Here is a 26,127-nt window from a genome sequence, read left to right on the forward strand (position 1 = left end):
TTATTATTATTTTTTTTTGCCTCGTATGGAGTGTAAGAGCTGATGCAAATAGAAGTCTTGCGAGCGAAATCAGAAGCTAGAATATCTGGGCGACTTAGAATGCCATTTGAAGGGCAACTCCGCTCGATTTCGGAAATTTTGAGATAGTGGGTGATATAAACGTGAAAAGTACTTCCAAACAACCCTAGACCGTTTGTCTCATTAAAAGCAAAATATTTTTCATGCGATCTTGTTATTTACCATAATCGCAAACCGAAACTGAAACTTCGGCACAGCCGGGCCACATTGTACCCTCAACGTTAGTTGCATACGCACCCACGTGGAATACAAGGGGTCACGTGATCTACCAGCGGTAACCCAAGAAAGACGCAGATGCGAGGGGAAGGGCGAGGAGGGAATGGGAGGACGGGCCTAGCCGCGGCGGCGAACAGGCAACGCAAGCAGCGACAAAGCAGGCTATGTAGGCGGCAACCCAGGCGGCTAGTCTGTTGGCACCGGATGGCACGTATGTCAGCAAAACTCATCCCGTATAACTGTCTCTCCTTCTTCTTTTTACTCTTGCTCTCGTTCATTTTTTTTTCTTTGTCTGTCTCGCCTCTTTGCTTGTTCAGACGTGGAGCGCGTCCGTAGCGCCGCCTGGTAAGCTCTAACTGGAAAAGAAAATACCAAGAAAAAACTGCGTATGCAACAGACGTCAGCCACAGCGGAAATACAACGTTGGCTGCGCCGCACGTCGCCCGCTAAATTAGCAGATTTTGGCGACTTCGGCCAATTTAGTGATCTTTTAGGTGGTATTACGTTATAATATTTGACATTCGGTCTCTCTAGATGATACTAAAGAGGGTCGCAGTGTTTTTTAACGACCGAGAATGAAGCGGAGTTTCCCTTTAAGCAAACATTCTGGTTTGAATGATCACTCAGGCGGCTTTTATCGAAGCTTCTCATTATATTTTATTGCTGTATTTTCTGCTTTGCGGCACAAAAGAAAATATATTATTGAAGCCTAGACGGCACAGTCTTAGAAAACTATGTCACTTGATGCTCCGATTTAAAAAAAAGACGCATATTGGTGCTATATGTGGTATGAATAATTGCACAAACATTATTGATGCTGCCAGTTAACAGAGTAATTGATTTAATATCTAGCAATTCTCGTAACCCACCGCTGGTTTTATTTTTCTGCTTATCTATTGTCAGAAATCCCTTCCATTACAAAATGCCTTGAGAATCGTGATGAGGAAGCCATTGCAGGACTCCACTGCAATCTTGCTTTGGCCAGCAGAGCAATTGCCAAGGTATCATAACAGATGGAGACTTTCATTTATCCTGTTGCTGTCTAGTCCTGGACATCTTGCATGCAAATTTAAATAAAGCAATGCAATGCTGCGGCGTTTGAAGAATGGTTTCTAAATTCTGAAAACAAACGTAAATAAAATGTGAGCAACTGATTGCGATGAAAGAAATAGGCGGCAAAACTCTTAACGATCTGAAACTGTTAATAAACTGGTATTAGTGTCCGACGTGTGGACCGCGTTTCTACATTGCAAAGGAGTTTGTTTGTTTGTGTGTGGGGGGTGCGCGTGTGTGTCTGTGCGTGTGCGTGCCCGGAAGAGTTATTTTATCGAAGTGATATAGCAATAAGACCAATAGTTTGTCTTTAGACACCATAATAGACACAGATCGATTGATTCATTGATTACTTCCGATGTTGTTACTAATAATTTTTAACAATTTTGGACCGTCTGGACAGTGTTCGTGTAAGAAGTTGTTTGCTAAGATTTGATATCAAATGTAACTTCCCCAATGAGACGGCAGTAGACATCACAGTTATAAGAAATATAATTTAATTTAAAGGCCTCGCATTGACACGAGCTTATAATTAATATTTAATGAAACGTTGTGGTGCACTTCAGTATGTCGTCTCTAACGATTTCTAAAATAATGACATCGAACAGCCAGTATGTTATCGCAGAAGTCTGTCACGCTATGGAATCATTGGAACACAAACAAACCAACAGCGATTGTTTCTTTTTTCCATATCAACTAGTCGCATCAGGAGGCATTCTGTTAACTTACACGCGCGCTGTATCTTCAACACGCAAAAACCTCCCCTGCTATGAGTATCCATTGATTGTATGTTTACTCAATAAATGCCCACTAAAGAAAAAGTACGGAAAAGCACAAACGAAAACTCTGCAGTGGCATCTATTTTACACAAACATGTTTATATATGGTTGCTTAGCATCTAGCTCAGAAGCATCGTACGCCATTGTCGACATGTTGCTCCAATCAGTGAGAAGTAAGCTCGTTCTGCTTGTTGTAGCTAACGCCGTGTATACGTCAGTGGCCATATGCTTTGGTGGTTCAGGACAAGAAACTAACTCGTTTCTTCATAACTGGACACGCTCGGGCCACGATGTCATTTTCGTCTGCTGCGGCTGATATTGGGACACCCACGACATTGAATGGCAGAAGGGCCTAGAAAAAAAAGGGACATGGTGGTGCGGACCCGGATCCAAGACAACGCTGAGTACGGCATTCGAACCCTTGTCATGACCTACCGTCACATGGGAACGCCAGAAGGCTGCATCGGCCCGGTTCCCAAGCACTACAGGTTTTGGCATGCAGCAAAATGGCTGATGTTCGGATACTTTGAGGCATGCTTACCTTCCCCGCACTCGTTTCCTCGTCAGCAGATGAAACTTTGTCTTTGCGTTGTGTCGGCGAATTTCCAAACTTCTGGAATGGTAATCGCTGATACGGGTGCCAATCGGTCCGGTGTATTTGTACAACCTGGAACCGATATTTTTTTAAGATATGACGAAGAGAAGAGTACCCCTCGCAGTTTCGCTTCATTTTCGGGAAAGCCGGTAAAAATAGCCTGCAGGGCGCTGCCCAGCATATATGAAGGCTTCAGAACTTGCGATGGGCACAGAAGGGTATGATACAACACGCACTGGCGCGGCTCAATGCAAAACTTGTGAAGAGAGTATACTCAACACAGGACGGGCTGCTCAAGTACATAGCCGAGGAAATTGATATTCTCATGTTCTTTCAGGCAGTTATTATGGAACTATTTACATATTTTGATCTACCTATAGTCAACACTGTCGGGGCCATCCCGTTTTACGTGAAGCCAGCGGGCACTATTCCCGTCACCGCGGGGTACGTCCTCGAGGAGTCAAAGCTGTCGATGTATTTTTTGTTGCTATGTCTGGCACTTTGCTTCGCCACCCTCGTTGTTATAGATTTGCTAGATTCGACCACATCTGGGATAACCGTGGCCAACGACACCCTGCTTCTTCTTGTTGCGACGTTCTATTCGACGTCTTGCGACTTGCCAGCCTCTGCCCGTTGCCGCACGAGTCGCCGCTTGATCGTCCTGGCATGGGTTCTGGGCAGCTTCTCCCTTTAGGTGTACTTCAAAGGCCAACTGACTTCGTGGCTGGTCGCTCGCCTCCCAGAACCCATCGTGGATGATCTCATTAAACTTGAGAAAGCTCTGGACGCCCATGCGATCAAAACGTGAGTTACCAAAGACACACCGAAGGAATTGGCTGTTGCTCATTCGGACGACACTGGAGTCATGAGGAAAATGGAGAGGGCCCTCAGTCAGCAGAAAGAAGCGAGTACATCAAACAACTGCTTCAAATGTGCATCAAACAAAGGATGGCTGTGCGTTACGGTCAGACAGTTTCCCTGCTATATGCGCTATGTCACACCCGAAGTCATCGAGTCAAAGGATCCGCTGGCGGTAGTCTATGCGGGAGTGCCTGTGCGGAAGCACTACCGCCTCAGGATGGCTTTTCGGTCGCTCATTCAAACAATGCACGAGACGGGTTGGATACACATGGCTCACAATGACTGCCTGGTTAATGCGCCGCATGAGAGGGTACTGAATTTGCTTTCGATTGCGCAGTTTATTTTGCCCTGTTTTGGGGTGTGTTTAGTTGTGTTCCTCCTGGTGGTACTCTATGGACGATATTTCGTTCTGCGTGCAGCGAGATTGACAAGAGTATATATACTGTAAATGGCTGTTCACACAAAATACTAAGACTGTTATCCGGAAAACAAACAACAACAACAACAACAAAAGCATGCACGCTCCACCTTGCTTTCGGGAGGTGGGGGATCGACAACAGCGGGCGCCTTGACGACAACCGGAAGAGCGTGCATGTGGACATCCGGACCCACGTGACCAGACCCCAAAAATAACTCTCCTCTGAAAAAAGAAAGAAAAAAATGTCGTAAAGCGGTTTGTAATAAGAGTAAATTCTCGGTCCCGTACACCAAGATCTCTGAATGCAGAAAACTTGGCCTGTGTGAACAGCAATCAAATCTCTGTAACAGCCACATGAACCGGCATATTTACATATTTTGCGAGTTCGTCATTGCTATGCAATATTTAGTTGCCAAACACCTTTCAATCACCGGAAATGGTATTTGTTTTGTAATCCAAAAGGCCACCCGCAGCTCTCGCTTCATATGATACTGTGCTTGCGTGTAAATGCATTTTTGTCAAAGAACTTATGCGTTTGGCTTTGAAAATGCTAGTAAAAATGAAGATGTCCAATAAACGCACACAACACTGCACACAGAAGCGTTTTACTCTATCTAGCGAAACTTTTTTTTAGTGGTCTATTGGACCGTACGGCTCGAGCTCCTTGATGGTCCTCTTGAACACGCTTGCATATTAATTTTTTTAAATTTGAGATTAAAATTCTAGAGGACCTATTGCGTCTTACTTTTTAAGATTTCTATAATTCCACATTCTCTTAAACTTCGCTGATGTTTTAGAGCGCAGCTCTTAGGCGCCCGTTTGCGGCATGAGCGGCGTCGGCGTCGCCGTAACCGCGCGGTGCATTATGCGTAAATATTCCCGCTAAATTTTGCGAAAAAAATTCGCCGCAAAATGTAGCGGAAAAAAATCCCCGCTAAATATAGCGGAAATATCTTCCAGCAAAATATAGCAGAAAATTTTCCCTGCCGAACTTACCGGAAAAAATTTCCCCGCTAAATTTAGCGAAAAAGTTTCCAGGCTTAAAAAGTTCCCCGCCAAATTTAGCGGAAAAATTTCCTCGCTAAATATTGCGAAATGTGCCCGCTAATATTAGTGCAAAATTTTCCCGTAAATGTAACACCTGCAGGATTGGCGGAGGGGCATAGCCCCCTTTCCGTACCTTTCCCTCCTCCTCCTCAAGAGCTGCGCTCTAATTCGGCGTTACAGAGTATTGTAAACGTCTTTTATTTTTGAATCCTATTTTTATGGACGAAGATGAATCAAGTCAATCTCTGGAAAAATAGTCCTGCTCCTATAGATGAAGTCGGTGTACCCAGATGTGATTAGGTGGGACTTTCGAATTTGTGGATGGCACTGCATTCTGTTTGATTGTTATCATATGCTATTCCAAACGTTTTCCTTATATGTGTTTGTTATGGCGGGCACCTCTTGAATTTCATGATTTTCTTTTTGCATTGACTGCTCTTCTTTCCTTATGACAGCTAAAGTAGTTTAAAGGAAGCAACGACGGTATACTAGCTTCGTCACTCGGCGTAGAACAGTATTTATTCCTCGCCACTCGCCCCTTTTACGAAGTGGTGCTGTGTTGAGCTCACAATCATGGGGTTCCAAGCGGTATTTCCAAAGGGGTGTGCGTTCATGTTGGTGTTTGACTGTTAAGTTTACACTTTGTAGTGCAGAATTTTCAATAAAGTACGGTACGTGACCTGTTCCATGGCAATCCGTCCAACGTTCGTGAGAAACGCCAGCCGTTAAACAGATCATACGTTAGAAACAAGAAGCATTTTGTCTACATATCACGGGCTACTTGACGCAGGAACGTTGCATTTAAAGCCATGGATGTGTGCGAGAGTTTTCGTTAAACGAAATGAGCAAACATTTAAACGGATAAAGCTTAGGAGAAATAGACGAAAACACCTCCGCTGTCAGTAGAGAACCTAATTAGCGCTTGCGTACGCAACATGGGAAGCCCAATATGCACGTCAGAAGCACGTCTAACTTTGCACTGATTAGGCAATTCTTGGGCCCTAACGTGGTCCTGATAAGGTTTTGCTCCAAGACGTTATTTTTTACGTTTTTCTTTCTTCTTCGCCACATAATCGCTTAAGTACCAGATATGAGAAAATGACGGCACGCACCAGCCGACCAACGAGCAGCGAAGCCTAATTTTGGCACATGTTTGGCAATTGGTATTCAAAGCTTTCAGTATTTTATTGAGCACAAAATCGACACTGTGTTTGTTCAAGACGAACTGAATTTAGGGAACAATCGTCTTGAGCGTAGCATGCCTTGCGGAGGGCACAATCTTGCTCTTCAGTATTCAAAATAAGGCAGGTGTTTTCGTCAAACTTCTGCTGCGCTTCCAAGTATCCTGGTTGTGTCTGCCAAAAACGTAATATGGGAAAATCAATACCCCTTGAAGGGTGCATTCGTGCAGGACATGGAACTCAGAAGCTCTCACCTTCCACCAGTTATGTGACTTTTCCAGTATCAACGGCTTTTAATCTACTCAAAAATAACATTTAAAATTCGAACAGGTTCATCCTGATGCCCGTTCAACCATACTGGTAACCGGTTCGAACCTTCGTTCTGTATATTACCGGTCTGATCAAACTGCTCACCAGTTTCTTCAAACTGCTCACAGGTCTTGTCAAACAGTTCGCAGGTTTTAGCACGCTGGTATGCGGACTTGTCTACGGCGCCTAGCGGCGTGACAGACCGTTTTTAATCTACTGCCCGGTATAGTCATGCCGGTGAGCAACTCGATTGAGCCGGTTAGCAGTTGTGGGCACACTATTGGGGATTCTTTGCTGGGACCAGAAGCCGCTCGGACGTGTAACCGATTCGCTGTGACTATCACCTCCGACCAGGCTACAGGGACACTGCTCCGAGGTAAGCTTTCTTTTCACTTGTCAGAACATTTGCCTTATTTTTTACGATGAGCAGCAGCGGACGTTACGAGCAATCCAAGCGAATTCAGTGCTGTAAACGTATCACTTCGTTGTGTCTTTCTCCAGGGCCATGCGCCCCTCTCGCACGGCTCTAGGTTGGCTCCGATGGATTTTATCATACAATGCGGTCCTTCGTAAGGGGAAACGAAGTATAGTGCATCGTTTTTTGCACTCTGTCAGAAAAGCAATCACCCGAGGTGTTTTTATACTTGTTTGTGTTCATGCGCTTGTTTTGGAGTTTTGGACTGCGGGTGCTGCAAGCGTTCAAACCCGCCGTTGCTCTCAACGTGATCTGCTGAGGGAGCTGAGTTCCTCAATCGGCCTTATCGCCCGTTTTTTTTTTAAATTTTTGTTGAGACTTTTACAATTTAAACCAAATGAACGCCACTTCTTTCTCTTGCAATCTGGTTTCTAGAATTAAACTCGCGCAATGTCGCACATATTTATATGAAGAGCAGTGAATTATTTATTTAAACTTTCTGTTACTTTTGCTTATACAGGTTTGTCAAATTCACTATGATGGACCCTGCTTTGCGTTCCCCTAAGACAGCTACACTATTAAAGTTTTCTGCCGAGCAGAGTGTCAGAGCCTCGTTATTTATGAATGCTCTGATAATCCATTTCAAACGGTACCCATTCGGGGCGAAAGCAGAATTTGCTAAGTACCAGTGTGGCGGTTCACAAGGGAGCCGTGTCAAACGGGTACGCATACCAAATGGAGGCCAATATCAAACATGTGCCTGTATTTTTGCGTTTAGAAACGAATGTAAGCGAGACCTTCGTATTTCGACCCCAGCCAGGCTAGGATTGCCCTTTATTCCAGATCGTTCCACCGACTACGGCTCTCTTCTCTCAAGAGCAAGGGTACGCATGCGCGAGCTACGTGCGTGTCATATTGCGTCGTGCGGGGGACGCATAGTTAGAGAAACTGTGCGTGCCTTCTACCACGAATATCAAGGGAAAAATTCACCGCATCCCCTCTTTCAAAATAAACAAAAAAGTATGTACAAAGAAAAAGAAAGACACCTGGGAAAAAGTTTACAAATAACATATATTATCAATGCGTCATTCAGAAATACCATAGTGCAGTTGCTCGTGCACTGGGTGACAAGATCACGTTACATACACCGTAGGAGCCGCAGGCAACGAGACTAAAGTTTCTTCTCTTAGGCGAGGACAGTTCTGGTCAGTTGAAAAATCGGGACAACCAAAGACATTATTCGTTTTCGCATGAGGAAACTTTAAGCAATCATTCCTAAAATCCACTCTTTCCATGTGCTCCTTGTGCATGACCAGGGCTCTGTGATTTTGCTGAATCAGGCCCCGACTAGACATCTCCACCAGGTGTGGGCGCTGTCGATTGGCCGGCCGAAAGTTCACGCCCCTTTGTCTGAAGCATCTTATCCAAACACTGTCCTGAGGTGGCAACTGAGGCGAGTGATGCGCCACATGGTGGGGTTTCTACTTTTGACGGTTTATGTCCTGAAGGAGTACGTCCTTCATGAAAACCTCCCTTACGTCCGGAATTTTCAGCGCGAGATTCTTTGGGTGGAGAGGGAGAATAGTGCGAAGCCGCCGACCCATCAACAATCCCGCTGGCGTGCTCTCTTGAGGTCCAGGACTGTCCCTGTCTTTTGACCCATGCGTTCCTATCTTCCATTAGCGTGCGATCACCTCGGGCTATATGTATCACTTCAGAACCCGTACTCTTTTACGAACTGTCGGAATCTATTACTTAGAAACTGTTTCCCATTGTCAATAAAAAACCTCAGGTATGCAATGTCTTTAAAATACATCTTCATATGAAGAATGGCATCACCTCTACTGAGTAAGTTGAGAGCCAGAGTTCGGGAAAGCGAGAGAAGTGATCAACTATGGGCAAGTAGTTACGTCCTTTAATGCGACAGATGTCTGTTGCCACCTTTTTTCGTGCCCTAGAAAAAGTCTTAGACGGCATCATATGATATGACGGTTCGCCACGAAACAGCGACCAGACACGACAGTTCGTAACGAAAGAAGCGAGTTGAAATCGTCATCTTGTCCACCAGACTTGCTCGTGCGCTTTTGCTCTACACCGGACAATGCCTTAGTGACATTCGCGCAACTGTTTAAGCGCCCAGTTTCTTAGGGGCTGGGAAAAACACAAGGCCTTTCAAGAGGATCCCTTTTCAAACGCTGATCGGTGCGCGTTGTTGCCTGTAGGATTTTATTGTAGAGAATAAAAAAACCGGGCAGGGGGTCACCCCTCGAGTGTATAGAGAAGTAGCAGTCGGCAGGCTTTGTCCCGTGCATGCTCTTGAGCAACTGATCTAAAGCTGTCAGACACACTCAGGCCTGACAAAAAACCTGTAACAAAGCTGCTGGCTCCTTCCGTTGAAGGAATGTTCACAGTTCGCTTCCGACGCCGAGGTGCCAACGAACGAGCATCGGCTATTACGCTATTTTTTTCTCGGCATGAATACTCAACATGAAAACTAAACCGCATCAAATGGCATTGGACGTTTGTATGCATTGCGGAAGCAAGTTCATTGGTGTTTTTCCTAGCACGGCGAGCAATTGCTTAAGGTCAGTTTTAACTGTAACGTGCAAACCCCTCAAATGGCATCCGAAAATCCCTGTGGCCCACATTAGTGCCAAGGTTCCTTATCAATTTGCGCGTAGCGCATTTGAGTAGGCGTTAGTGCCCATAAAACAAACACTTCTAGACTTCGCTCATTGTTCGGCTGTAGTTGCAACGGAACTGCGCCCAAGCCACAGAACAGGGCGTCCAACGATAAAATAGTTGAATAGCGCGGGTTATTCTTTACCATGCTGCTCCCGGAACAGATAGCCGTTTTCACGTTTCATGGAGCACTTACTTGAGCGGTTGTCCACACCCATTCGGTTCTCTTTTGCAGCAGCGGACGTAACGGAGCTGTCTGATCAGCCAGGTTGGGAATGAACCGCGTACAGTTATTAGCGAGGCCCAGAAGCCTACGCAGCTCGGCCACGTTTGTGAGTGTCTTCCTATAGACCATTCCATTTAGCGCTCTCTGGGCGGCACCCTTTTGTTCGGCAGCAGCGCCCTCTCCATACATCCGGGAAATTCAGCGGGTTCGGCGGGGTAAAACGAGAGAGAGGGCACGCGCCCGGCTCCGCTAGCAGACGACAAAATGGGAGGTTGCCATTCTCCATCTTTGGGCTGTATCGGCGGGCTGTACGGAACATCGAACTCTCGCTCGTGGCTGCCGTTGTGACGTGGTTCGCGTTCTTAGAATAGTTATGGCTACTCCAAACAGCCTAGAGCTCTTTGGTGTTTTACTTCGGTAAATGATCAACTGACATATCTTTTTTCCGTTACTTAAATCGCAGTTGAGTCAAGCGGCAGTACTACCCTCAACTACTGCGTTTATTGCTGCACGAGAGCACGTTTCTATTTACTATTTCAGACTTCCACTCATGGTCGCTAAAGGCCTACACCAGTACCCACTTTGCATAGTAAAAACGGTACAGCCACCGGATTCACTTTTCGCCGGAGAGCGGCCAGTCTGACACAGTTTTCCCTATTGTTTTTTTTTTTTATTTTCACGCAGATAACAGCGCAATTGGACTCTGTTAGTCTTTTTTATCTAGCATGGTAATACACCATAACTGGCATACCAAAGTCTGATCATCTGCGCTTGAAATTCCCAATATGACGTGATTTAAAAGAGAGTTTGTACGCCAGCCGGATGCAAGGTACTGCCCACTCGGCGGAGCAGACGACATTCGGGCGAGAGGGCGAGGTCATTTTTTTCATTTTTTACCCTCTCTGCTATGACCTTAATGGAACGGTCTATAGCGACCATTTCAAAAAAGCCTCCTCGCCGCCGCCATGTTGCTGATGTTGATGCGGCTGGTGCGACTCTCGCCCTCCCCCCCCCCCCCCCCCCCCTATCAGCTGGAACTTTTCTGCCAGTGTCTTGAACTGTGGAAGCCCGCACAGCGCGATTTTTTACCTATGTTTTGCCGTTTTTCACTTGACATTTTCTGGCCGCTCTTTAAAGTTTCCGCTTAATTTTTCTGGTGCATGCTGCGTACCCTTTCTGTCTTATATTCCACTGTGAGAATTAGGGCTGGTAAGTGCCTGCCACTAGAGTGTTTCTGCTCGATATTCACGGGAAACGAAGGAGGGGAGGGACGTCTGTCGGACCTCGACGCAATTTGGCGAACAATGACAACGCCCTGACATAATACGCGTAGAGTCCCTCTCAGCCATAGGCAAAAAAAGTTGTTGGGTATGGAGTCAGACTCGGCCGTTTTTTTCCTTTATGCTGGTGTGAAAAAAGTCAGCTTTCCCCTAAACGTGCCCGAAAATGAAGTCATCCCGGAGTCTGTCCGATCGTCAAAAGGTGACTGTCGTCGACTGTGACTTTTTTTTTTAGATCTTTTTCAAATAAAATATTTTCAGATAACACTGCATCGTGTGGTACGTACAATATATTGTTCGAATGTTAATGCTAAATCTTATGTGCGCGTCCTGTGCAGCGGCAAACACATTATTTATGAGCGAGAAAAATGCAAGCATTTCGGCTATCTTCTGTTGTAAATTATTTCCGGTAGCTAAGCGCTTTTTTCGTTTGACATGAGGCTAATTGCGAGGCGCCGCGAAAACTTATCGTAAAATAAAAATGCCGACTGACACTCCAGTCGCATTCGTTCTTTCACGCGCAACCCCCCACCCCCCCCCAAAAAAAAAAAATATAATAATAATAATAATTTACAGTTTTTTCTTTTTTTTAAGTGGTACAATGTTTTTTTGTTATTTTTTTAATATCCTTGGAAAATTACATACACCATGAAACACAAAATGCAGTGGAAAAAGACAAGAATTCAGCCACCAGCAATGTTTGAAACTGGGCTTGATGCAGGCTGCGCCTATCGAAATCACAGTCCACTCGGTTGCGGTTAGCAGGAGAGCCGGTGAGAGTCTAGCCTCATACCCAGTGACTGGGCTCGAAAACGGTTTGTCTTCCCTGGGGTTCTCAAATAGAGGATTTTCTTAGCACATTTGTTTGGTTCGGGAACCAAATTGAATGCTGAGTCTAGTAACAAATGTGACGGCATGCAGAAAACAGGATGCACACTTTTTTACAGCGGAACTGTTAAGGGCTAGGTTCCCCAGGATCGTGTCCGGTATGTCAACACAAACCTACCTGGACAACTACCGCAATCTATAAGCGACGGTGGCAAGCACACAACCAGTATGGTTTCCGCCGCCGCTTTTTGCTGTGCGCCCAACATCTGTGCGATGCACATAATCTTTTGTGCGTATATACAAGAGTATTTACTCTTGTGAATGCGGCTGATGGTTATGTACCACGATCTGTAAGGGAAAAACGGCAATGATCAGGTAGATCTTCTGTGCTTAATTTCTAAAAAAAAATGCTATGACAAGTTGGCATGGGTGCTTTTGAGTTGAGTTCAGGAAACTATTATTTTACTTTTAAAGGCAATAGGTGTTTGTGGTCTTATAAATGAAGCCCAAATAGTAATTACAGCAACAGCGTTTTTCCCATCAAAGAGACCTTTTATATAGGTAGTGTACTGAACCACAAAAATTGAGATTATAAGGACTTCAAAAGTAATAGCTGCTTTTTCATTATTAATTAGAAGTAGACATATTGATAATTGAGGCAAAAGTACAACTAAATATTTGTAAAAAAATCTGAGCCTTGCAAATGTCGCTCAAATTCTTCTCCATGATACACCTTTTTGGTTCACTGGGGTACAATAGGTCCGAGAGTTGCTCAGAAAGTAGTGCACTACACCTTTTTTCGATAACTGTTTACTTAAAATGTAAAAAAATTTTACACAATGTATTAATGGATGTTTCCTTCGCACACGTCATTTCTCGGTGTAATCTCCACCCCATTAAACGGCTTTACGCCGGCGCGAAACAACCGCATGCATCCTTCCCTGTACCAGCTCGTTTTGAACGAAGATCAGTAAACAGGATAGCTCACCAAGAAATGAGTCGTTTTATCAATCCGGAATAAATGTTGTGACATTGCGGTCGTTTATGACACTTTGCCACCTGATGTCCCGTGTCCATAGCAACAACTTTATCATTCTCTCCTACTGTCTTACGGTGATATAGCTGTCAAAAAGACAAAACAAATAAATTCCGAGGACACATAAGCACTTCGTATGAGTTTTGAATGCGCAAGCATGCCGCCTGCGACCTTGCTTCCGCCTCGCATTGTCGAAGGTCCTCCTCCTTCTGCTGCCTGAGACGCTTCGAGTCGTTATCCGCTCGCGGCTCCAGAGGGTCGAGCGCGCGCTCTCGTCAAGTGGCCGCGCCGCTCTGAGCTCGGGCGTGCAGCCACTCCGGAGTCTGCCCGTGCGGGCTCTGCGGGCTGTGCGGCCGGCCGTTCCCTCTTACCAGTGGCCGGGCCGCTGCGCCGCCATGGTGAGGTCTTCTATGGTGGCAGTCCTTAGAACTACGTCAGGCAGCAGCCAATGAGAGTCTCGTTCTTTGGAACTATGAAGCGCGCCAGCCAATGAGAGCCTATCCATTAGATCGCTTCTACAGACGACATAATTCGCTCCATAGGGAGAGGGGAGTTTATGTGCCGCAATGCGCGGATTCAAAACCTGAGAACGCGGGTTCGCTCCATGAGAAAGTTAATGCTTTCATATTTAAAAAAAAACAAAAACGGAACTAGCAAACAATTCCAAATAGCTAAATTTCTGTGTTTCAAGACCTCCTATAATCGTGTCGAGCGATATGTTTCACAAACTTCAAACATAACTGCCGCACCAGCTCGCCTAAGTTTTTAATCTTATTTCATGACTGCCGCCGTTAAATGGGTCTGGGTCATAAAACGAATTTACACTGAAGCCAGAGTGTGGCGCCTTTGAAGTGCTCCTCTCGTCCGCCGACTTCGTGCGTTGACGTTGAGGTCGTTTAACGGAAGACAGAACGACCGACTTCAACGAATAACCGTTTTGCAGACTCACTGGTTCGCTTTTGTTGCCGAAGTCTTGTACTCAGAAAGTTTTCTGAGTACAAGAGTTCCGAGGTCAATGTGTCCAGATCTAGTCGCGAAGACGCGACGGTTGGAAAAGGAGGCATGCCAGCGAGTCACTGAAAAAGACTTCGTTGGGCCGACCGTGCGCGCTCGACGTTGGTGGCTTCAGTCACGAAACTTTCAACGTTTGACAGGGGATTTCGGACGAGGCCACCGAAAATTTCACCCTTCACGCCACGCACGACGACGCGATGTCTCTTCTCCTTGGTGGCATCTTGATCGGCTCGGGCACTTAGGCACAGGACATCTTCAACAAGGCTGGTCACGCTTTCGTTGGGACCCTGCACCTTTGTTTGGAGAAGGTCCTCCACTCGCTGCCGAAGGTAATGGTTCTTCAACGTCCGCTTCAATTTGGTGGCGCAGGATTCCCATAAAGTGATGCAGGCTTTGTGGTTTTCAAACCAGTGCCTCGCAGAACTTTCAAGCGAGAAGTAGAGGTTATGGAGGCACTGCTCAGTCGTCTATCCGTTGTGACGGCTGCACGTACATAATCTTGCAGCCTATCATCGATGTTCTCTTGGACCTCTCCGTCCAAAGGTGTCCAAGTCCGGCGAGCGACACACAGGCATACGACGGCGGCGGTGGCCTGGGTCTGCAATGACTAGATGTTCATCGTCGGCTTCTTTGGCTGCTTGGTCTTGCGGGGCATCAGTCAAAATTTCGGGGGTAAGTCTTGTGTGTGGCGGCTTTCTCGGGTCTCGGTGACCTCTGCGGATGATCCTCTTGAGCGGGGGATTGTACTTTAGCTGCGAGGCCTCGGAGGAGTACGCTTCATGGGCTGCGTTACCCCGCACCTCTACCAGAAATGTCACGAATGACTATTGACGAGGGCACGAATAACTCAAGGAAACTAAACGTGTCATGCGGCGAACTTGTGGTCAAACAAAATAGTAAATGTTTAGCGTCGCAGGTGTCAATGTCGGCTAAACAGCAGGTTAGAGCGCTGGGGCGAGACCAACTCCGGCTCGCCACGCGGAGCACCTTTTGGACAAGCGTGTGTTTCTATAACATTCGGCATAGAACGTTTTGTGCATAGAACATTGGCAACACGATTAGACGAGAAGTTTCTCGAACTTACGAAAACGCCAAGTTGAAAGAATCAATAAAATTACATTCCGCTTCCTAGAGTCGATCCTCAAGCCGAACCTGGAGCCTCCGCGCGAAAGCCAACGACGGTAACCATCCGGCCATCCACTTTTTTTCCTTCATTGCCTGATTTGACATTTCTACAATAGGAGCCATACAGAGGAGGGGCTAAAACTACGCCTGTCATAACTTGGCTACCGCTGCTTCATTAAAATTCTGTCAGATACACCAACCTATCGATAACAGGCAACCAATCTGGCTGTTGGTGCTGTGCCCGCAACACTACAGATATGCAGGAAACACACACAATAAAATATTCACGTACCGAACGGTTTGTTTCAACAGTTAACCTACGCCTACTCTTGTTTTCCATAGACAGTGAAAGTCGAGCAGTAGTATCAAGTCATAAGGTGCACAGTTTACATTTTCTAGTGGTAAAATCCTAAATTTCTGGCGGTTATCGAGAAATCGTCCTTGAGTGTGCGCTAGAGTGTATGCCGGAAAAACGTAGCGTCCCAGCAGTAAATAAATACGTGTTCTACAGTTTCTGGCTGCTTGCATAAAAGACATTATGATGACCATGGTAAGAAAATGTTTTATTCTTCTGACAACGGCTTTGCAAGAAAACGCCACAATGAAATTTGAAAAAAAAAAAAAGATTCAGCGGTAAGCTTTACAGGCATGTTCTTTACTCTTTTTAAGACATCAAGCGCAGGGCCTTCACACTATTGAGACCGATAAAGCGGCACAAGCTGATAGAGCGATAAATGCTCTCACCTGTCTTCAAGCCGCTTTGGCAAAAAGCTGCCATCACGCTTTCACGTGTAGTTTTGAACTGCAGGTAGAACGCTTAGACAAGGCGGGGTACCCCGCCTGCCTGATTTTCAGCGTGTGTGAAAACCTCCTACAACAGATCAAAAGTAAAGGCAACATAGGAGGCGGTAAGCGAGCAAGAGTGTAAAAATCAAGGATTCAAGTAATATCTTATTTACACAGGGTGTCGCATAACCTTAAAAAAATAGGAATTAAGTACGATGTCAATGTTGTTTTCTCCGCTCCATGCAAGCTGCCAAACATTTGTTCTATGATGACTTGCCAAGAACGGGTTCAGTGCTCAAAGACGCACGTCACTCAGTACACAGCTTGTGCCTAAATTGCTGTTTACGGGATTCCGCTAACGCGCGGGCGCCTGTTTATTGGACAGACGGGGCGGTGTTTTAACGGAAGGGCGCGTGAACATCGTCTAGCGGTTCGTAACAAAGCCGGGGACACCTTGCTGTACACTGCATGCGGTGCGGGAGTCATCCCCTGTTTTAAAAGTGCAAATACCAAGACTGAGAAGGAAATAGTTGAAGCCTATTTTATAAAGTCCTCAGGTGGCAACTGCGTCAGCACGCCTTCGATTTTACAAAACGACAAAGAAGTATATGTTCTATGTAGTTTTGTTTAGTCACGTTACACCGATAGGGATATTTACACCATTGTCATCTGTTGTTTGCGTATATGGCTTTCTTTTATCGCATCTTGTTGGCTTGACGGAACAAAGTGTTCACGCATGTGTGATGGGTGGTTTGCCGTGATTAAATCAGTTGATAGTTAGCGCCAGTGCGTGTTGTATGTGTCTCTTCTTCGTCCGTTTTTTTTGCGCATTTTAGTCATCTAGATAACGGCACAAGCAGCAGAACGTCAAAGAAATTTGTATATCAATTTTTTTTGGTGATATGGTACTAAAATAGTTTCAAAGAAAAATGGACTTTCAAGATTCGAAAAGAAAGTAACACATCTCTCAAATACCCTCGTACTGGAGCACCTGCCACACTGGATGACGAAACGATAGACACTGACAAAACGTTTTGCAGACGCACTTGAGCAACTGTGCGCAAAAAGTCATCCCTTTTATCGCGCAAAATTATTAAGCGTGATACAATTTGATGTATGAGCGAATGAAACAAATCTAAACTAGCACTTCGCACCGACCTAAATAAGTTCGTTCGAGGAGTACGCTCCTATTTCGAAGACCCAATAAAAACGGCAAACGCCCAATGCAGCTTCTTCACATTCATACTCGACATACGCAACACTTGCAATATATACCAGGCTTTCGATATTAAAAAGTAGATTACAAACTGTCGAACGCGGGAACATGGATAAATTCCTTCCTCTCCACCCCTCCGCCCTAATTATAACAATTTCACTCTCTTCATTCCAATAATGTGTGCTGTCGTGGTAATGTTCTAATGGCACTCCGAGATAATTAGTGGGTAAAAACTCCCACCTAGCATTCATGAACACTTCTGGCTTACTTGACCAGCCACCGTGCAAGGAACCAACGCATTTATCAAAGTTTACAAAGCTACCAGTTTAAGAACAAAAAGTCGAAACTACTTTTATCGCTTCACGCACGCTATGTCGATCGACACAAATAACAGCGACGTAATCCCAGAAGGAAAGTACGTACACCTTTATTTCACTTGACTGCAAGCTACAACCACGAATATTAATATTATGAATAAGCTTTAAAAACATAGCTTCAAGTAAAGCTCCAACAGTAATGAAGAAAGCGGGCAACGTTGCCTTACAAAAGTGATTTCTTTGAGAGCTTCGACGACTCCCTTATTCACAATTACTATAACTAGTCGTGCAATTTGTTTATAGCATCTGTAAGCCCTCGAGAGTGACATAGCCTACGTTAGTATGCTCTAGAACACTGAAGCTCACTTCATGCGAAACGCGATCGAACGCTTTTTGCAGGTCGAGCTGCACCATCGCCACTCCTCATTAAAAAGCATAACAACACTCTAGGACAGATATGGTCACGTAAATATTTGTAGCGATAGTGTGTCTTTTATTACCGCATGTGCGGTGCGGGCCCTCCTTTAGATGCACAAACATTGACGTCCTCTAACGTATTTCTTGCAATAATGTCACTAAAAAAATCACTTGAATCCAGAAAACGCACTTGAATCACTCTATCCTCTGGAGAGCAAACACAAATAAAATCGCCGAGGAAAATGGCGTCCCTATTGAAGTTCAAATATGTTTCAATACTTAAAGAAAACGAAATTAAGCTTACTCTTTCGGTTAGTGGCAAAAATAAAGATAACCCGCCACTCAACGTTAGGAAAAGAAAAAAAGAAATGGAACTAAACGAGACGAATAGAAGAACCCGAATGCACAGTGCGCCCCAAACATAACGCCGCCAGTCGAACGCCCGACCAAATACGTTCGACTTTCGCGGAGCGACCTGGCGGCAGCCGTTTCAACTAGTCGGTCACGTCAAGGCCATTCCCGGTCTCCGGACCGAGAAAAGGGGAGGTAGTAGGGCCGCCACTAAGGGTGCATAAATCTGCGAATCACAGACTCGTATCATTCGTCGTAATTACGTTATTTTTGTTCGTTTTTTGTGCGCTTTGTTTGCATTTTTAACCTCGTGTTAGCTTAAGTACAGACCAGTCGAAGCTACGAAATATTGCGGCAAATCAAGCAGCCTCAAACGCGCAAGTGACTGGGCCTTTTCTGTATATGATTGGTTCGGCGATGATAGAATACGTACAGAAACATGACGAACACCATGATGAGGCGCTTTTGACGCCGTCTGATTGGTCCCATGAGCTCATCACGTCGGCCGCGTTTGCACGTGAGGTGAAACGAAGTATACCAGCGCCTTCAAGCTTCCACGTCCACGAAGCATTTTCAAAATTACTTTGTTATCAACATTTACTGACACCAACGTGCCCGTATTTTGAACCGTAGATGTATCTCAGCGCCAGTCCTTCCGTTCAAGAAGGTTGCAAGTTTGGTTGATTTAAAAAAAATTATTATCACTGATTCACTTTTGCGAATCACACACGATCTTTGCAGGAACCTTTTCTTTGAGAAGAGATGACGGGTAGGACCCGCCATCTCTTCTCATAAATGCATGTTTAGTCATCTTATTGTATATTTTGATATACTATATATTCTCTCATTTTCGCCAAAACAGTCAGCGCTAAAATTTTTATCCGACAGAATGTCCTGTACATTCCCTCTTTTTTAATTGCTATGCCGCCTGGCATGTCGAAGCCGGTAAGATGGAAGGTCATATGTCTCTGGGAGGCCGGACATTCCCAGTGCCAAATTTCGTCCGCGAGAGGCGTTGGCAGGAAAACAGTGGGAAGAATAACCGAGGCGTATCGTGATGAAGAGCGTGTAGACGATGCTGCTCGCGGAACACGAGCTCCGGCAACGTCAAATGAGGAGAGTCTACTCATCATAGCAGCCATTTGTGACGACCCGTTCCTCACAGTCCCGGAGCTCAAAAGAACACTAACCTTGAGGGCTTAGTGAAGGACCATCGAACGGCGCCTACACGAGGCAGGTCTCTACTGCAGAAGCGCTGCCCAAAAACCAGGTTTGTACGGGCGACACCGGCAAGCCGCCTAGTATTCGCTGGGACCCACTCGTCTTGGAGAAATGAAGAATGAAGCTAACTGGGGTTCGCCGCTGAAGTGAGCGTTCGTAGCCGATGGGATCAACAGCTGCTTGTCCGGCGGTCGGCCTATTGCAGGTAACGATTTTAAATGAATTCTCTATTTACTACCTCAAGGCATTAAAAAGTCATTTTATTATTACTTTTCTAGTGTGTGATGACCATAGTTATAAATAATTGCAGATATAATGCCAAGTATGTACGGCAAGTGGCGGCAAGTGGTGGATGCCCCGTAAGCATGTGGGGTGCTGTGACAATATGTGCAGGACTTGGTCCCCTTCACAGATTTGTCGGTGGTTTTGACGCACTACAGTGCACGGACATTATTGATCCAGTGTTGCTGCCTTTCCTGCTGAAATGACCTTACCTAGATGGATTGTTTTTGCTGCAACATGACCGTAGTCCTGTGCACTAGGCTGACCCTGTGAAGAGACTCCAGGAGCAAATGGGTGATTTCAGAGAAGATCGACCAAAGGGTGGCTGGCCGACATTTTTAAATAAACTGATGTTTTTACATGCTATTGTCTAGTGCCTGGTATAAACAAATTCATACTTAGTTTTGATCAGAAAAATATTTGGGGACAGATAAAATCGTAAGGCATGAAGAGGTGGACAGTTGTATTAACGTGCATTGATGGAGGGGGCGCGTTTGAGAGTGAATAACCAAAATGATAACATCAGAAGAATTTAAAACTTTTTAAACGCCTACTGTGGGTGCAGCGGGCTTGTAATATAAAGTAAAAATAATTATTTAAGTTTTATTTATTTTCCTAAAAATTGCCAAACATGCCTGCTCGAGCGACAAATGGCAAAGTTTGGAGGTCTGTATCTCATGAATAGGGCTCCGTGTTTTCGGATAAATCCGAAAAACTCCGAAAAATACCCGCCAGGAAAATGTTTGGCAATTCGGATTTATCCGATAAACTCCGAATTGTTATGCACCCATGCCACCCCCCCCCCCCCCCCTACACACACAGCAGAAAAAGAAACGTTCTTTTTCCTTCTTTTTTTTACATTTTGAGCAGCGCAGGATCATTGGTCCTGGGAAATTGACACCACAATTATCGTTCAAGCATCGTACCGTTGACAAAAGGGGTCTTACGGCTTGTCTGGTCAAGGTTTGTTCAGGAAAACAGGCCATCGTACCATTCGTGTCACGACAAAAGCCACTCTTTTGGTTTCCATTTTGGGCCATGGGACTTGGGATTTAGAGAAAGGAGAGGGTATGTTTCTGGGAATAACAGTGAAAGCTATGGACCATAGAGGTTGTATAAAATAGGGAAGAGGGGCAGTTGAAACTTCTCTATTACATCCACCTCGCGCGGCAGCGGGATAGATTGATAGGATGACTACGAGCTTTCTTGTGGCTGCCTCCGGCAGTATATTGATTTTAAGGTATTGACGTTTACCGAAGCCACACTGGTGTGCGACTTTTGTCGTGGTACAAACTAGTATTTCTAATAAAACCAACGCCAAATTCAACTGAAAAAATCTTAAATGATACAAGCGCGATTTATTTTTTTATCTGGCACACGTTTGCATCCGGTCAATATTTATTATATTTAATAGGAAACACTGCAAAATTAATCTCCGAATTTCAGAGAATCGGGGATGTATGAACAAAAACACAGATAAACACCAAATATTTGCTAAAAAAATAAACTCCGAATTTCACAAAAAATAAACTCCGAAAACACAGAGCCCTACTCATGAAATAACTTAACCATTATTATAAAATTGGCAGACAGTATTCTATTTATATAGGGCTAACATTTAAAAAAAATAAATATGGTATCTGAGTGATACGATAGTCAGGATATATTTAGGCAAACATGAAAAAAAATAAAACAACGAAAAATTACGATGCGAATAAAAAAAACACCACCTTCGATTTCCCGATTTGTTTCACTGGTATCGAGCCTCTGAAATAAATATATAGAACATTTAGGTCTATATAGACTAACCGTGTTTATTGTTACCGAATCGTCCAGCATCTGGTAAACATACACCATTGACGGTTCACAGGCTTCTTCTTAAATGCCTTCCGCAAACGTCTGAAGAAAAAAAAACACGGTAAGTTCCGGTGAATTGCAGCTAATCCGCTGACTCCCGGTACTTTCTGGTGAATCCAGGAAAATCCGGTGACTTCCGGTAAGTTCCGGGTTTACAGGAAGTGAAAAGAGCCCCATATTTCAATGAAATAATGTTTTACTGCCAATAAAATCTCGGTACAAAATCCGGTGACTTCCGGTAAATTCCGGCTTTACTGTAAGTGAAAAGAGTCCCATAATCCTCTAAAATATATTATAACCAAAATTAAGTTCCGGTAAAAAATCTTTTTCAATAGGGTATAATTCACGCATAAGGCGTCATATTTTTAAAAGACCCAATATAGGCAACTACTAATGGCTTTGTCTTGATTTAATTAACTTGTGGATGATTTCTACTAACACAACGAAGTGAACTGAATAACGGATATACCAAGGACAGCTCATGCAATCAAGATATATAGTTTTAGAAAATGTATAAAAATATAAAAATATGGGAACGCTTCCTCCGTATTACACCCGATGATGAAAAGCCAACACGCGCTCACCAATTACACTGCTATCTTTTAATTGAATAACGACTTAGTTTTACAAGGATGCATATCGCATTGTTGCACAGAGTTTAGGGGCTGTAATAAAAATATATTGGTGCTCTTGGTAAGAAAATTATAGTTGCTTGATCTGAAACAAGTCGGAATAGGTTCATTAATTCATTAAGGCTAATGCCGTACATCTTTTAAGCCAATTTACTAATGTTATGGAACTATCCTTGAGTTACTTTGGTCAAAATAATGAGTCATCTTAGAAAAGTGCCTAACATAGTTGCAGGTGCGGCTTACCCTGTGATATCGACTGACCATATTTCATGAAGCCGTACCGGGCATGGTCGCTTTAATCAATTACCGCGTGAAATGTCACGCATTTTTCCGGAACAATTTTGTAATAAGTTTTTCTAACTGCATTGCACACTTCTAAGGTAAAAGTTCGCAGCAATATTAAATCCGGATTCTTATACTTTTCTCGTGGCAGCCTGGCACAAGAGCGCATTATCTGGCACCAACAAAGAGCGAACTGCGCTTGCAATCTTCCATCGAAGCACGACGTTCAGTCAAGTCAGCAATACAACGTGCGTACACTTTCAGAAACTTGAACTGATTTCATCTGCGCTGAGTTTATAATGAGTACGAATCGATGAACACGATCGATTGTAAAAAGTAAAGTGGTAAAGGAAGCATGTACAGAGCGGCATACAGAAGCGACAATAGAACAATTTTACCCTCAAGTTGGCTGTGCGGCGGGAGATGCGTTCTCGGTGGACAAATCAAGCGTTTCCTTTTATTACTTGACTCAGCTATCTGCCTGTGGTTATGGGGCTGGAGCGAGATCACGTGGTATTGGATACGCGCATGAGTGGCTCGCTCGTTGCTTGCACTGTACTGTCAGCTTATCTTTGATCAGTTTCTAATGAGGATCCGCAGAGCCTAACAAGTATCTCGCGGGACTCCAGCGCCAAAAATGATAACAGTAGGCACGAAAACATTATAAGTTGCTTCGAAACTTTGAGAATAACTTATGGTGAACTGCTTGTTGTAGCTAACGTTATGTCGAACTCAACGGCTGTGGCAATGTTTCACATCAGGACATGTCAATAAATTAGCTATATTAAAGCAGGAAATGCTTTTTAACACTACGTCCAATCCTTAACTTTTGTTCCTCCATCCGTCCGTCTGTACCGTCGTCCGCTCCGTCTGCCCGTAAATTTTCCTATAAGTTTAGCAGGAAATTTGATGTCATGTGTCCTATACGCGAATTCAGTTTCCCCGCTATGTTTAGCGGGAAAATTAAGGCACGTATTTGACGTCACGGGACCTCCAGACAAGTTGGTTTTCTCAGCTAAATTTAGGAACGAAAATGCCGTCACGTGATTTATGATCCAGTTGGGTTTTTCAATTCGGGACCCTAATTACATCGTTTAGTCACCAACACGACCGGGCGGCATGGACACAGTGCAGAAGAGCCAATGTTTCCGGTGGGCTTTAAAGCGGTTTGCCTTCGGAGATATTGAGCCTTGCCAATCTTGCGCGGGAGTTTAAGATGAGTCAGTAAAGATTCGGGTAGGAGGTTTTGGAAAACAACATCTATGAAACCTCAAGGAAAATCGCTGTAGCTACAGCAGCCTCGCCTAGTTTAGAAACCTCACTGCACGATGTTGCACAATGTGTCGGATGAAGTGGCTACTGAATGACAGCTGCAGTAGACTAAAGTGTATGGAAAGGCAGCAACGACCTTCAATTATTCTACCTGACGGCATATCAACTCTTATGAATGTAGCATTATTTTTTATGCCTTTTGACTGGTACATACGAAGTTGTTATTTATTATGGATGCACTAAAGAGGGCGAATATGTAGCGCAGAACCGCTGAAGGCAGCCTTGTGGATCCTTAGATCCGTTTGCGATACCAACCACTACTGTTTTGACTCCGCCTCACAGCGAAGCTATTAGGCGAAATTTACAAATTATTCGCAGTTTATTGGTTCCATAAAAGTGAATTTACGCACCGTATAACGACTGTACAGGACAGTTTTATGAACTCATTTGGAGCAATTGATGTCCGGAAATGTCGTTTTGACTTGCTTGGTACAACAACAAACGAGGCAGTTGCTGTTGAGCGTTTAGAATGTAGCTTAATAGTATGGTTATTTTTGTTATTTCGCTTCGTCCTCTTAATATTATTAGAACCAGTAATTTCATTTCTGTCTGTATGTCTCTCCTGTCTCTCTCGGTTAAGCTTTACGATCGCCTATCTCTAAAGCAAATCGTTGAGAGCCTGAGGGAGGCAATGAACGGAATCCGACATTCCATGAAATCCTTGTCTGTCCAATATGGCCGCATAATCAAGCTGCCTACCACCGACGAACAAACTGGCAAAACTCTCCAAGATAGACCACCCCAACTAATGTCAACTGTATGTCTACAAGCAGCCGAAATCCGAAAGATGCGAGTGCTAAACGACGACGAGCAACAGAGCGTCCTTGCTAGCGCTGAGGTGCATGCTCTCTTTGGAGAAGAACGCAAGACCTTCACCTCAACTCTTGCTGACCAAATACATATTCCATATTTTCACGAAACTAACATCCTAGCTATACACCGCTTTCCTGCCAAACCTAGCAATACACCACCAATATGAATCCGATTTGCATCTGTTAGCTCGAAGGAGTCATGGACGGAAGCGCGTGGAGCAGGTGGCTGGCTCAGTGAGGATGGCTCGTTCCCGAGATTCTATTTAAACGACGACCTAACCCGCACCAAAAAGAGGTGTTTTGGCGTGCCCGACAGAGGGGCAAAGAGAGCGTGCATTTTAGCGTGCGTGTCGAAGGGCAACATCTAGGGGGGGGGGGGCAAAATGAGCGGAGCTTTTGTTGTAGTAACCCTCCATTAAACCTTAAAAAGACTCTCTAACACTATGACAGAGTTCGCTCAGGTCTCCGAGTTTCCGACTCTTCGTAATTATTTTGGAAATTTTCAAGACCACTATTTTTTTCTTACACGTTGATATCAGGAGTGTACGCATACATTGGAATGAATTTAATATTATATCAAAATACGTTCGAAGATTTATAGATATTTATTTCTTAACAGAATCAGAATTCCCTTTCCCTGTTAAAATTAGTTTTTTTTTTGTCAGGATATGCAAGTACATTCATTGTACACGCGATGTGCTGGAACTCGAGGAAACATTGCGTTTTTTGTTAAGTGAAAAAATCTTTATTTCCCCTGTTTTTTTTTTACTTTTTGTTCAGGCTAATGCGTCGTCGCCCTTTCCTGTTTAAATCTAACAACGTTATTTTGCTTACTAGGATTTTATGAAACTCATTAACAAAACAAAAAGAAACCTAATATGTTTTTTTGCAAGAAATGGAAACGTGTCAGCAATCTTAGTCTGCATGCCCAATTGAATATAAAAACTTTAAGCGCGTAAAAACTACGGTGTGCAATTACCTGAATAGTATGGCAGCAAGTGGGATTAAGTGCACAATCAATGCCAAAACACGTGAAGAATTTCTCCTGGACATGGTTCTTTACTCTTGCTGTGACCATAAAAAACATTACAAAATCTGCGTCGGCCGTTGAATTAGCAATGAGTACGTAAAAACTCGCTGACCACTACTCCATTGCTTGCCAGGTATTATAGTTCCTAAATTTTGCAAAAAATATCCGGTCACGTTAGTGAAAGGAGAATAAATAACAATACTTTTGACAAGGTGGTTTCGCCTCTTAACTCAAACGTATTTGTGGAGTCGGTCAGCTATCGTGACGGATATCAAAAGTTTGTTCTTGCCTTCAACCAGGTCTACGGTGTGCAAGTCAACAAGTAATGTGTATAAAAAAAAACAAAAAAACATTACCCTAATCTTTCATGGCTCAATCCAAAACTTAAGAAGGAATGGCAGGAGAAAAAAACAATTATGTGCATGTTGCCTTCGCTCGCCTTGAAATTT

The sequence above is a fragment of the Ixodes scapularis genome, unplaced genomic scaffold (genome assembly GCF_016920785.2).
Source record: "Ixodes scapularis isolate PalLabHiFi unplaced genomic scaffold, ASM1692078v2 PGA_scaffold6__148_contigs__length_123643588, whole genome shotgun sequence".
In the NCBI taxonomy this organism is placed as follows: Eukaryota; Metazoa; Arthropoda; class Arachnida; order Ixodida; family Ixodidae; genus Ixodes; species Ixodes scapularis.